General features: G+C 48.3%; 20 non-coding genes across 20 annotated transcripts; all 20 read right to left on the reverse strand.

Moving 5' to 3' along the window:
- Window positions 1-437: 437 nt before the first annotated feature.
- LOC127141238 (5S ribosomal RNA) lies at window positions 438-555 on the reverse strand. The gene has a single exon (XR_007811764.1). It is a non-coding gene; the product is annotated as a 5S ribosomal RNA (ribosomal RNA).
- A 481-nt stretch (window positions 556-1,036) lies between these two features.
- Window positions 1,037-1,154, reverse strand: LOC127141236 (5S ribosomal RNA). The gene has a single exon (XR_007811762.1). It is a non-coding gene; the product is annotated as a 5S ribosomal RNA (ribosomal RNA).
- Window positions 1,155-1,638: 484 nt separating this feature from the next.
- Window positions 1,639-1,757, reverse strand: LOC127141223 (5S ribosomal RNA). Its single transcript, XR_007811749.1, has one exon. It is a non-coding gene; the product is annotated as a 5S ribosomal RNA (ribosomal RNA).
- A 480-nt stretch (window positions 1,758-2,237) lies between these two features.
- On the reverse strand, window positions 2,238-2,356 carry LOC127141234 (5S ribosomal RNA). The gene has a single exon (XR_007811760.1). It is a non-coding gene; the product is annotated as a 5S ribosomal RNA (ribosomal RNA).
- Window positions 2,357-2,834: 478 nt separating this feature from the next.
- LOC127141240 (5S ribosomal RNA) lies at window positions 2,835-2,953 on the reverse strand. Its single transcript, XR_007811766.1, has one exon. It is a non-coding gene; the product is annotated as a 5S ribosomal RNA (ribosomal RNA).
- A 481-nt stretch (window positions 2,954-3,434) lies between these two features.
- LOC127141241 (5S ribosomal RNA) lies at window positions 3,435-3,553 on the reverse strand. Its single transcript, XR_007811767.1, has one exon. It is a non-coding gene; the product is annotated as a 5S ribosomal RNA (ribosomal RNA).
- A 494-nt stretch (window positions 3,554-4,047) lies between these two features.
- LOC127141242 (5S ribosomal RNA) lies at window positions 4,048-4,166 on the reverse strand. The gene has a single exon (XR_007811768.1). It is a non-coding gene; the product is annotated as a 5S ribosomal RNA (ribosomal RNA).
- Window positions 4,167-4,660: 494 nt separating this feature from the next.
- Window positions 4,661-4,779, reverse strand: LOC127141224 (5S ribosomal RNA). The gene has a single exon (XR_007811750.1). It is a non-coding gene; the product is annotated as a 5S ribosomal RNA (ribosomal RNA).
- A 482-nt stretch (window positions 4,780-5,261) lies between these two features.
- Window positions 5,262-5,379, reverse strand: LOC127141237 (5S ribosomal RNA). The gene has a single exon (XR_007811763.1). It is a non-coding gene; the product is annotated as a 5S ribosomal RNA (ribosomal RNA).
- A 493-nt stretch (window positions 5,380-5,872) lies between these two features.
- Window positions 5,873-5,991, reverse strand: LOC127141225 (5S ribosomal RNA). Its single transcript, XR_007811751.1, has one exon. It is a non-coding gene; the product is annotated as a 5S ribosomal RNA (ribosomal RNA).
- A 481-nt stretch (window positions 5,992-6,472) lies between these two features.
- LOC127141226 (5S ribosomal RNA) lies at window positions 6,473-6,591 on the reverse strand. Its single transcript, XR_007811752.1, has one exon. It is a non-coding gene; the product is annotated as a 5S ribosomal RNA (ribosomal RNA).
- A 495-nt stretch (window positions 6,592-7,086) lies between these two features.
- LOC127141227 (5S ribosomal RNA) lies at window positions 7,087-7,205 on the reverse strand. Its single transcript, XR_007811753.1, has one exon. It is a non-coding gene; the product is annotated as a 5S ribosomal RNA (ribosomal RNA).
- Window positions 7,206-7,685: 480 nt separating this feature from the next.
- On the reverse strand, window positions 7,686-7,803 carry LOC127141235 (5S ribosomal RNA). The gene has a single exon (XR_007811761.1). It is a non-coding gene; the product is annotated as a 5S ribosomal RNA (ribosomal RNA).
- A 493-nt stretch (window positions 7,804-8,296) lies between these two features.
- On the reverse strand, window positions 8,297-8,415 carry LOC127141228 (5S ribosomal RNA). The gene has a single exon (XR_007811754.1). It is a non-coding gene; the product is annotated as a 5S ribosomal RNA (ribosomal RNA).
- Window positions 8,416-8,906: 491 nt separating this feature from the next.
- On the reverse strand, window positions 8,907-9,025 carry LOC127141229 (5S ribosomal RNA). The gene has a single exon (XR_007811755.1). It is a non-coding gene; the product is annotated as a 5S ribosomal RNA (ribosomal RNA).
- A 478-nt stretch (window positions 9,026-9,503) lies between these two features.
- Window positions 9,504-9,622, reverse strand: LOC127141230 (5S ribosomal RNA). The gene has a single exon (XR_007811756.1). It is a non-coding gene; the product is annotated as a 5S ribosomal RNA (ribosomal RNA).
- Window positions 9,623-10,115: 493 nt separating this feature from the next.
- Window positions 10,116-10,234, reverse strand: LOC127141231 (5S ribosomal RNA). Its single transcript, XR_007811757.1, has one exon. It is a non-coding gene; the product is annotated as a 5S ribosomal RNA (ribosomal RNA).
- A 481-nt stretch (window positions 10,235-10,715) lies between these two features.
- Window positions 10,716-10,831, reverse strand: LOC127141239 (5S ribosomal RNA). Its single transcript, XR_007811765.1, has one exon. It is a non-coding gene; the product is annotated as a 5S ribosomal RNA (ribosomal RNA).
- Window positions 10,832-11,312: 481 nt separating this feature from the next.
- LOC127141232 (5S ribosomal RNA) lies at window positions 11,313-11,431 on the reverse strand. Its single transcript, XR_007811758.1, has one exon. It is a non-coding gene; the product is annotated as a 5S ribosomal RNA (ribosomal RNA).
- A 494-nt stretch (window positions 11,432-11,925) lies between these two features.
- On the reverse strand, window positions 11,926-12,044 carry LOC127141233 (5S ribosomal RNA). Its single transcript, XR_007811759.1, has one exon. It is a non-coding gene; the product is annotated as a 5S ribosomal RNA (ribosomal RNA).
- Between the last annotated feature and the right edge of the window lie 220 nt (window positions 12,045-12,264).

Genomic DNA, 12,264 nt, shown 5'->3' on the forward strand with positions numbered 1-12,264 from the left:
ATCTGTTATTTCACATAGCAATCAACAATAATGGGGATTTTCTCTAACAGTCAACAGCAAAACTAAGAAATAACTACTCCACCCAACAAGAATTTTCCGTATGGCCTGATCAAACATTTGGCTCTGTTCCAAGTCCATTTTCGTCCGAAATTGCTCAAAACGTACATCGGTGAGCCACACGTCCTTGTGGACGACGTATTGGGTCATTGTGCCCAAAACCCAGACTGCGCTCATTCATTCGGCAGCAGTGCAGACTTTACAGAGGTGACTTTCCAGCGCCTAATACCGATTGCCGAAAGCGACGTGACATAAAACAGAAGTGCAAAACAGAGCGTGAAATACAGGCTGCAAAATAAAAGTAGTTTTGGCGTGCCCTGTCTCAACTACAGAGGAAGCGGCATTCTGCTGCTGTAAGATAGGCAGGAAAAGAGACAAAAAGCTTACGGCACCTGGTATTCCCAGGCGGTCTCCCATCCAAGTACTAACCAGGCCCGACCTGCTTAGCTTCCGAGATCAGACGAGATCGGGCGCGCTCAGGGTGGTGTGGCCGTAAGCCACAGCGGCTGCTGAAGACAGACCCTTTATACGTGCCAAAATAACACTGGCAGATCTGTTATTTCACATAGCAATCAACAATAATGGGGATTTTCTCTAACAGTCAACAGCAAAACTAAGAAATAACTACTCCACCCAACAAGAATTTTCCGTATGGCCTGATCAAACATTTGGCTCTGTTCCAAGTCCATTTTCGTCCGAAATTGCTCAAAACGTACATCGGTGAGCCACACGTCCTTGTGGACGACGTATTGGGTCATTGTGCCCAAAACCCAGACTGCGCTCATTCATTCGGCAGCAGTGCAGACTTTACAGAGGTGACTTTCCAGCGCCTAATACCCGATTGCCGAAAGCGACGTGACATAAAACAGAAGTGCAAAACAGAGCGTGAAATACAGGCTGCAAAATAAAAGTAGTTTTGGCGTGCCCTGTCTCAACTACAGAGGAAGCGGCATTCTGCTGCTGTAAGATAGGGACAAAAAGCTTACGGCACCTGGTATTCCCAGGCGGTCTCCCATCCAAGTACTAACCAGGCCCGACCCTGCTTAGCTTCCGAGATCAGACGAGATCGGCGCGCTCAGGGTGGTGTGGCCGTAAGCCACAGGCTGCTGAAGACAGACCCTTTATACGCCAAAATAACACTGGCAGATCTGTTATTTCACATAGCAATCAACAATAATGGGGATTTTCTCTAACAGTCAACAGCAAAACTAAGAAATAACTACTCCCCAACAAGAATTTTCCGTATGGCCTGATCAAACATTTGGCTCTGTTCCAAGTCCATTTTCGTCCGAAATTGCTCAAAACGTACATCGGTGAGCCACACGTCCTTGTGGACGACGTATTGGGTCATTGTGCCCAAAACCCAGACTGCGCTCATTCATTCGGCAGCAGTGCAGACTTTACAGAGGTGACTTTCCAGCGCCTAATACCCGATTGCCGAAAGCGACGTGACATAAAACAGAAGTGCAAAACAGAGCGTGAAATACAGGCTGCAAAATAAAAGTAGTTTGGCGTGCCCTTCAACTACAGAGGAAGCGGCATTCTGCTGCTGTAAGATAGGCAGAAAAGATGGGGACAAAAAGCTTACGGCACCTGGTATTCCCAGGCGGTCTCCCATCCAAGTACTAACCAGGCCCGACCCTGCTTAGCTTCCGAGATCAGACGAGATCGGGCGCGCTCAGGGTGGTGTGGCCGTAAGCCACAGCGGCTGCTGAAGACAGACCCTTTATACGTGCCAAAATAACACTGGCAGATCTGTTATTTCACATAGCAATCAACAATAATGGGGATTTTCTCTAACAGTCAACAGCAAAACTAAGAAATAACTACTCCACCCAACAAGAATTTTCCGTATGGCCTGATCAAACATTTGGCTCTGTTCCAAGTCCATTTTCGTCCGAAATTGCTCAAAACGTACATCGGTGAGCCACACGTCCTTGTGGACGACGTATTGGGTCATTGTGCCCAAAACCCAGACTGCGCTCATTCATTCGGCAGCAGTGCAGACTTTACAGAGGTGACTTTCCAGCGCCTAATACCCGATTGCCGAAAGCGACGTGACATAAAACAGAAGTGCAAAACAGAGCGTGAAATACAGGCTGCAAAATAAAAGTAGTTTTGGCGTGCCCTGTCTCAACTACAGAGGAGCGGCATTCTGCTGCTGTAAGATAGGGACAAAAAGCTTACGGCACCTGGTATTCCCAGGCGGTCTCCCATCCAAGTACTAACCAGGCCCGACCCTGCTTAGCTTCCGAGATCAGACGAGATCGGGCGCGCTCAGGGTGGTGTGGCCGTAAGCCACAGCGGCTGCTGAAGACAGACCCTTTATACGTGCCAAATAACACTGGCAGATCTGTTATTTCACATAGCAATCAACAATAATGGGGATTTTCTCTAACAGTCAACAGCAAAACTAAGAAATAACTACTCCACCCAACAAGAATTTTCCGTATGGCCTGATCAAACATTTGGCTCTGTTCCAAGTCCATTTTCGTCCGAAATTGCTCAAAACGTACATCGGTGAGCCACACGTCCTTGTGGACGACGTATTGGGTCATTGTGCCCAAAACCCAGACTGCGCTCATTCATTCGGCAGCAGTGCAGACTTTACAGAGGTGACTTTCCAGCGCCTAATACCCGATTGCCGAAAGCGACGTGACATAAAACAGAAGTGCAAAACAGAGCGTGAAATACAGGCTGCAAAATAAAAGTAGTTTGGCGTGCCCTGTCTCAACTACAGAGGAAGCGGCATTCTGCTGTGTAAGATAGGGACAAAAAGCTTACGGCACCTGGTATTCCCAGGCGGTCTCCCATCCAAGTACTAACCAGGCCCGACCCTGCTTAGCTTCCGAGATCAGACGAGATCGGGCGCGCTCAGGGTGGTGTGGCCGTAAGCCACAGCGGCTGCTGAAGACAGACCCTTTATACGTGCCAAAATAACACTGGCAGATCTGTTATTTCACATAGCAATCAACAATAATGGGGATTTTCTCTAACAGTCAACAGCAAAACTAAGAAATAACTACTCCACCCAACAAGAATTTTCCGTATGGCCTGATCAAACATTTGGCTCTGTTCCAAGTCCATTTTCGTCCGAAATTGCTCAAAACGTACATCGGTGAGCCACACGTCCTTGTGGACGACGTATTGGGTCATTGTGCCCAAAACCCAGACTGCGCTCATTCATTCGGCAGCAGTGCAGACTTTACAGAGGTGACTTTCCAGCGCCTAATACCGATTGCCGAAAGCGACGTGACATAAAACAGAAGTGCAAAACAGAGCGTGAAATACAGGCTGCAAAATAAAAGTAGTTTTGGCGTGCCCTGTCTCAACTACAGAGGAAGCGGCATTCTGCTGCTGTAAGATAGGCGGAAAAAAGCTTACGGCACCTGGTATTCCCAGGCGGTCTCCCATCCAAGTACTAACCAGGCCCGACCCTGCTTAGCTTCCGAGATCAGACGAGATCGGGCGCGCTCAGGGTGGTGTGGCCGTAAGCCACAGCGGCTGCTGAAGACAGACCCTTTATACGTGCCAAAATAACACTGGCAGATCTGTTATTTCACATAGCAATCAACAATAATGGGGATTTTCTCTAACAGTCAACAGCAAAACTAAGAAATAACTACTCCACCCAACAAGAATTTTCCGTATGGCCTGATCAAACATTTGGCTCTGTTCCAAGTCCATTTTCGTCCGAAATTGCTCAAAACGTACATCGGTGAGCCACACGTCCTTGTGGACGACGTATGGGTCATTGTGCCCAAAACCCAGACTGCGCTCATTCATTCGGCAGCAGTGCAGACTTTACAGAGGTGACTTTCCAGCGCCTAATACCCGATTGCCGAAAGCGACGTGACATAAAACAGAAGTGCAAAACAGAGCGTGAAATACAGGCTGCAAAATAAAAGTAGTTTTGGCGTGCCCTGTCTCAACTACAGAGGAAGCGGCATTCTGCTGCTGTAAGATAGGCAGGAAAAGATGGGGACAAAAAGCTTACGGCACCTGGTATTCCCAGGCGGTCTCCCATCCAAGTACTAACCAGGCCCGACCCTGCTTAGCTTCCGAGATCAGACGAGATCGGGCGCGCTCAGGGTGGTGTGGCCGTAAGCCACAGCGGCTGCTGAAGACAGACCCTTTATACGTGCCAAAATAACACTGGCAGATCTGTTATTTCACATAGCAATCAACAATAATGGGGATTTTCTCTAACAGTCAACAGCAAAACTAAGAAATAACTACTCCACCCAACAAGAATTTTCCGTATGGCCTGATCAAACATTTGGCTCTGTTCCAAGTCCATTTTCGTCCGAAATTGCTCAAAACGTACATCGGTGAGCCACACGTCCTTGTGGACGACGTATTGGGTCATTGTGCCCAAAACCCAGACTGCGCTCATTCATTCGGCAGCAGTGCAGACTTTACAGAGGTGACTTTCCAGCGCCTAATACCCGATTGCCGAAAGCGACGTGACATAAAACAGAAGTGCAAAACAGAGCGTGAAATACAGGCTGCAAAATAAAAGTAGTTTTGGCGTGCCCTGTCTCAACTACAGAGGAAGCGGCATTCTGCTGCTGTAAGATAGGCAGGAAAAGATGGGACAAAAAGCTTACGGCACCTGGTATTCCCAGGCGGTCTCCCATCCAAGTACTAACCAGGCCCGACCCTGCTTAGCTTCCGAGATCAGACGAGATCGGGCGCGCTCAGGGTGGTGTGGCCGTAAGCCACAGCGGCTGCTGAAGACAGACCCTTTATACGTGCCAAAATAACACTGCAGATCTGTTATTTCACATAGCAATCAACAATAATGGGGATTTTCTCTAACAGTCAACAGCAAAACTAAGAAATAACTACTCCACCCAACAAGAATTTTCCGTATGGCCTGATCAAACATTTGGCTCTGTTCCAAGTCCATTTTCGTCCGAAATTGCTCAAAACGTACATCGGTGAGCCACACGTCCTTGTGGACGACGTATTGGGTCATTGTGCCCAAAACCCAGACTGCGCTCATTCATTCGGCAGCAGTGCAGACTTTACAGAGGTGACTTTCCAGCGCCTAATACCCGATTGCCGAAAGCGACGTGACATAAAACAGAAGTGCAAAACAGAGCGTGAAATACAGGCTGCAAAATAAAAGTAGTTTTGGCGTGCCCTGTCTCAACTACAGAGGAAGCGGCATTCTGCTGCTGTAAGATAGGCGGACAAAAAGCTTACGGCACCTGGTATTCCCAGGCGGTCTCCCATCCAAGTACTAACCAGGCCCGACCCTGCTTAGCTTCCGAGATCAGACGAGATCGGCGCGCTCAGGGTGGTGTGGCCGTAAGCCACAGCGGCTGCTGAAGACAGACCCTTTATACGTGCCAAAATAACACTGGCAGATCTGTTATTTCACATAGCAATCAACAATAATGGGGATTTTCTCTAACAGTCAACAGCAAAACTAAGAAAACTACTCCACCCAACAAGAATTTTCCGTATGGCCTGATCAAACATTTGGCTCTGTTCCAAGTCCATTTTCGTCCGAAATTGCTCAAAACGTACATCGGTGAGCCACACGTCCTTGTGGACGACGTATTGGGTCATTGTGCCCAAAACCCAGACTGCGCTCATTCATTCGGCAGCAGTGCAGACTTTACAGAGGTGACTTTCCAGCGCCTAATACCCGATTGCCGAAAGCGACGTGACATAAAACAGAAGTGCAAAACAGAGCGTGAAATACAGGCTGCAAAATAAAAGTAGTTTTGGCGTGCCCTGTCTCAACTACAGAGGAAGCGGCATTCTGCTGCTGTAAGATAGGCAGGAAAAGATGGGGACAAAAAGCTTACGGCACCTGGTATTCCCAGGCGGTCTCCCATCCAAGTACTAACCAGGCCCGACCCTGCTTAGCTTCCGAGATCAGACGAGATCGGGCGCGCTCAGGGTGGTGTGGCCGTAAGCCACAGCGGCTGCTGAAGACAGACCCTTTATACGTGCCAAAATAACACTGGCAGATCTGTTATTTCACATAGCAATCAACAATAATGGGGATTTTCTCTAACAGTCAACAGCAAAACTAAGAAATAACTACTCCACCCAACAAGAATTTTCCGTATGGCCTGATCAAACATTTGGCTCTGTTCCAAGTCCATTTTCGTCCGAAATTGCTCAAAACGTACATCGGTGAGCCACACGTCCTTGTGGACGACGTATTGGGTCATTGTGCCCAAAACCCAGACTGCGCTCATTCATTCGGCAGCAGTGCAGACTTTACAGAGGTGACTTTCCAGCGCCTAATACCCGATTGCCGAAAGCGACGTGACATAAAACAGAAGTGCAAAACAGAGCGTGAAATACAGGCTGCAAAATAAAAGTAGTTTTGGCGTGCCCTGTCTCAACTACAGAGGAAGCGGCATTCTGCTGCTGTAAGATAGGACAAAAAAGCTTACGGCACCTGGTATTCCCAGGCGGTCTCCCATCCAAGTACTAACCAGGCCCGACCCTGCTTAGCTTCCGAGATCAGACGAGATCGGGCGCGCTCAGGGTGGTGTGGCCGTAAGCCACAGCGGCTGCTGAAGACAGACCCTTTATACGTGCCAAAATAACACTGGCAGATCTGTTATTTCACATAGCAATCAACAATAATGGGGATTTTCTCTAACAGTCAACAGCAAAACTAAGAAATAACTACTCCACCCAACAAGAATTTTCCGTATGGCCTGATCAAACATTTGGCTCTGTTCCAAGTCCATTTTCGTCCGAAATTGCTCAAAACGTACATCGGTGAGCCACACGTCCTTGTGGACGACGTATTGGGTCATTGTGCCCAAAACCCAGACTGCGCTCATTCATTCGGCAGCAGTGCAGACTTTACAGAGGTGACTTTCCAGCGCCTAATACCCGATTGCCGAAAGCGACGTGACATAAAACAGAAGTGCAAAACAGAGCGTGAAATACAGGCTGCAAAATAAAAGTAGTTTTGGCGTGCCCTGTCTCAACTACAGAGGAAGCGGCATTCTGCTGCTGTAAGATAGGCAGGAAAAGATGGGGACAAAAAGCTTACGGCACCTGGTATTCCCAGGCGGTCTCCCATCCAAGTACTAACCAGGCCCGACCCTGCTTAGCTTCCGAGATCAGACGAGATCGGGCGCGCTCAGGGTGGTGTGGCCGTAAGCCACAGCGGCTGCTGAAGACAGACCCTTTATACGTGCCAAAATAACACTGGCAGATCTGTTATTTCACATAGCAATCAACAATAATGGGGATTTTCTCTAACAGTCAACAGCAAAACTAAGAAATAACTACTCCACCCAACAAGAATTTTCCGTATGGCCTGATCAAACATTTGGCTCTGTTCCAAGTCCATTTTCGTCCGAAATTGCTCAAAACGTACATCGGTGAGCCACACGTCCTTGTGGACGACGTATTGGGTCATTGTGCCCAAAACCCAGACTGCGCTCATTCATTCGGCAGCAGTGCAGACTTTACAGAGGTGACTTTCCAGCGCCTAATACCCGATTGCCGAAAGCGACGTGACATAAAACAGAAGTGCAAAACAGAGCGTGAAATACAGGCTGCAAAATAAAAGTAGTTTTGGCGTGCCCTGTCTCAACTACAGAGGAAGCGGCATTCTGCTGCTGTAAGATAGGGAAAAAAGCTTACGGCACCTGGTATTCCCAGCGGTCTCCCATCCAAGTACTAACCAGGCCCGACCCTGCTTAGCTTCCGAGATCAGACGAGATCGGGCGCGCTCAGGGTGGTGTGGCCGTAAGCCACAGCGGCTGCTGAAGACAGACCCTTTATACGTGCCAAAATAACACTGGCAGATCTGTTATTTCACATAGCAATCAACAATAATGGGGATTTTCTCTAACAGTCAACAGCAAAACTAAGAAATAACTACTCCACCCAACAAGAATTTTCCGTATGGCCTGATCAAACATTTGGCTCTGTTCCAAGTCCATTTTCGTCCGAAATTGCTCAAAACGTACATCGGTGAGCCACACGTCCTTGTGGACGACGTATTGGGTCATTGTGCCCAAAACCCAGACTGCGCTCATTCATTCGGCAGCAGTGCAGACTTTACAGAGGTGACTTTCCAGCGCCTAATACCCGATTGCCGAAAGCGACGTGACATAAAACAGAAGTGCAAAACAGAGCGTGAAATACAGGCTGCAAAATAAAAGTAGTTTTGGCGTGCCCTGTCTCAACTACAGAGGAAGCGGCATTCTGCTGCTGTAAGATAGGCAGGAAAAGATGGGACAAAAGCTTACGGCACCTGGTATTCCCAGGCGGTCTCCCATCCAAGTACTAACCAGGCCCGACCCTGCTTAGCTTCCGAGATCAGACGAGATCGGGCGCGCTCAGGGTGGTGTGGCCGTAAGCCACAGCGGCTGCTGAAGACAGACCCTTTATACGTGCCAAAATAACACTGGCAGATCTGTTATTTCACATAGCAATCAACAATAATGGGGATTTTCTCTAACAGTCAACAGCAAAACTAAGAAATAACTACTCCACCCAACAAGAATTTTCCGTATGGCCTGATCAAACATTTGGCTCTGTTCCAAGTCCATTTTCGTCCGAAATTGCTCAAAACGTACATCGGTGAGCCACACGTCCTTGTGGACGACGTATTGGGTCATTGTGCCCAAAACCCAGACTGCGCTCATTCATTCGGCAGCAGTGCAGACTTTACAGAGGTGACTTTCCAGCGCCTAATACCCGATTGCCGAAAGCGACGTGACATAAAACAGAAGTGCAAAACAGAGCGTGAAATACAGGCTGCAAAATAAAAGTAGTTTTGGCGTGCCCTGTCTCAACTACAGAGGAAGCGGCATTCTGCTGCTGTAAGATAGGCAGGAAAAGGGACAAAAAGCTTACGGCACCTGGTATTCCCAGGCGGTCTCCCATCCAAGTACTAACCAGGCCCGACCCTGCTTAGCTTCCGAGATCAGACGAGATCGGGCGCGCTCAGGGTGGTGTGGCCGTAAGCCACAGCGGCTGCTGAAGACAGACCCTTTATACGTGCCAAAATAACACTGGCAGATCTGTTATTTCACATAGCAATCAACAATAATGGGGATTTTCTCTAACAGTCAACAGCAAAACTAAGAAATAACTACTCCACCCAACAAGAATTTTCCGTATGGCCTGATCAAACATTTGGCTCTGTTCCAAGTCCATTTTCGTCCGAAATTGCTCAAAACGTACATCGGTGAGCCACACGTCCTTGTGGACGACGTATTGGGTCATTGTGCCCAAAACCCAGACTGCGCTCATTCATTCGGCAGCAGTGCAGACTTTACAGAGGTGACTTTCCAGCGCCTAATACCGATTGCCGAAAGCGACGTGACATAAAACAGAAGTGCAAAACAGAGCGTGAAATACAGGCTGCAAAATAAAAGTAGTTTTGGCGTGCCCTGTCTCAACTACAGAGGAAGCGGCATTCTGCTGCTGTAAGATAGGACAAAAGCTTACGGCACCTGGTATTCCCAGGCGGTCTCCCATCCAAGTACTAACCAGGCCCGACCCTGCTTAGCTTCCGAGATCAGACGAGATCGGGCGCGCTCAGGGTGGTGTGGCCGTAAGCCACAGCGGCTGCTGAAGACAGACCCTTTATACGTGCCAAAATAACACTGGCAGATCTGTTATTTCACATAGCAATCAACAATAATGGGGATTTTCTCTAACAGTCAACAGCAAAACTAAGAAATAACTACTCCCCCAACAAGAATTTTCCGTATGGCCTGATCAAACATTTGGCTCTGTTCCAAGTCCATTTTCGTCCGAAATTGCTCAAAACGTACATCGGTGAGCCACACGTCCTTGTGGACGACGTATTGGGTCATTGTGCCCAAAACCCAGACTGCGCTCATTCATTCGGCAGCAGTGCAGACTTTACAGAGGTGACTTTCCAGCGCCTAATACCCGATTGCCGAAAGCGACGTGACATAAAACAGAAGTGCAAAACAGAGCGTGAAATACAGGCTGCAAAATAAAAGTAGTTTGGCGTGCCCTGTCTCAACTACAGAGGAAGCGGCATTCTGCTGCTGTAAGATAGGCAGGAAAAGATGGGGACAAAAAGCTTACGGCACCTGGTATTCCCAGGCGGTCTCCCATCCAAGTACTAACCAGGCCCGACCCTGCTTAGCTTCCGAGATCAGACGAGATCGGGCGCGCTCAGGGTGGTGTGGCCGTAAGCCACAGCGGCTGCTGAAGACAGACCCTTTATACGTGCCAAAATAACACTGGCAGATCTGTTATTTCACATAGCAATCAACAATAATGGGGATTTTCTCTAACAGTCAACAGCAAAACTAAGAAATAACTACTCCACCCAACAAGAATTTTCCGTATGGCCTGATCAAACATTTGGCTCTGTTCCAAGTCCATTTTCGTCCGAAATTGCTCAAAACGTACATCGGTGAGCCACACGTCCTTGTGGACGACGTATTGGGTCATTGTGCCCAAAACCCAGACTGCGCTCATTCATTCGGCAGCAGTGCAGACTTTACAGAGGTGACTTTCCAGCGCCTAATACCCGATTGCCGAAAGCGACGTGACATAAAACAGAAGTGCAAAACAGAGCGTGAAATACAGGCTGCAAAATAAAAGTAGTTTTGGCGTGCCCTGTCTCAACTACAGAGGAAGCGGCATTCTGCTGCTGTAAGATAGGGACAAAAAGCTTACGGCACCTGGTATTCCCAGGCGGTCTCCCATCCAAGTACTAACCAGCCCGACCCTGCTTAGCTTCCGAGATCAGACGAGATCGGGCGCTCAGGGTGGTGTGGCCGTAAGCCACAGCGGCTGCTGAAGACAGACCCTTTATACGTGCCAAAATAACACTGGCAGATCTGTTATTTCACATAGCAATCAACAATAATGGGGATTTTCTCTAACAGTCAACAGCAAAACTAAGAAATAACTACTCCACCCAACAAGAATTTTCCGTATGGCCTGATCAAACATTTGGCTCTGTTCCAAGTCCATTTTCGTCCGAAATTGCTCAAAACGTACATCGGTGAGCCACACGTCCTTGTGGACGACGTATTGGGTCATTGTGCCCAAAACCCAGACTGCGCTCATTCATTCGGCAGCAGTGCAGACTTTACAGAGGTGACTTTCCAGCGCCTAATACCCGATTGCCGAAAGCGACGTGACATAAAACAGAAGTGCAAAACAGAGCGTGAAATACAGGCTGCAAAATAAAAGTATTTTGGCGTGCCCTGTCTCAACTACAGAGGAAGCGGCATTCTGCTGCTGTAAGATAGGGGACAAAAAGCTTACGGCACCTGGTATTCCCAGGCGGTCTCCCATCCAAGTACTAACCAGGCCCGACCCTGCTTAGCTTCCGAGATCAGACGAGATCGGGCGCGCTCAGGGTGGTGTGGCCGTAAGCCACAGCGGCTGCTGAAGACAGACCCTTTATACGTGCCAAAATAACACTGGCAGATCTGTTATTTCACATAGCAATCAACAATAATGGGGATTTTCTCTAACAGTCAACAGCAAAACTAAGAAATAACTACTCCACCCAACAAGAATTTTCCGTATGGCCTGATCAAACATTTGGCTCTGTTCCAAGTCCATTTTCGTCCGAAATTGCTCAAAACGTACATCGGTGAGCCACACGTCCTTGTGGACGACGTATTGGGTCATTGTGCCCAAAACCCAGACTGCGCTCATTCATTCGGCAGCAGTGCAGACTTTACAGAGGTGACTTTCCAGCGCCTAATACCCGATTGCCGAAAGCGACGTGACATAAAACAGAAGTGCAAAACAGAGCGTGAAATACAGGCTGCAAAATAAAAGTAGTTTGGCGTGCCCTGTCTCAACTACAGAGGAAGCGGCATTCTGCTGCTGTAAGATAGGCAGGAAAAGATGGGGACAAAAAGCTTACGGCACCTGGTATTCCCAGGCGGTCTCCCATCCAAGTACTAACCAGGCCCGACCCTGCTTAGCTTCCGAGATCAGACGAGATCGGGCGCGCTCAGGGTGGTGTGGCCGTAAGCCACAGCGGCTGCTGAAGACAGACCCTTTATACGTGCCAAAATAACACTGGCAGATCTGTTATTTCACATAGCAATCAACAATAATGGGGATTTTCTCTAACAGTCAACAGCAAAACTAAGAAATAACTACTCCACCCAACAAGAATTTTCCGTATGGCCTGATCAAACATTTGGCTCTGTTCCAAGTCCATTTTTCGTCCGAAATTGCTCAAAACGTACA

Source organism: Lates calcarifer, unplaced genomic scaffold (assembly GCF_001640805.2).
Source record: "Lates calcarifer isolate ASB-BC8 unplaced genomic scaffold, TLL_Latcal_v3 _unitig_5629_quiver_3447, whole genome shotgun sequence".
Lineage (NCBI taxonomy): Eukaryota > Metazoa > Chordata > Actinopteri > Centropomidae > Lates > Lates calcarifer.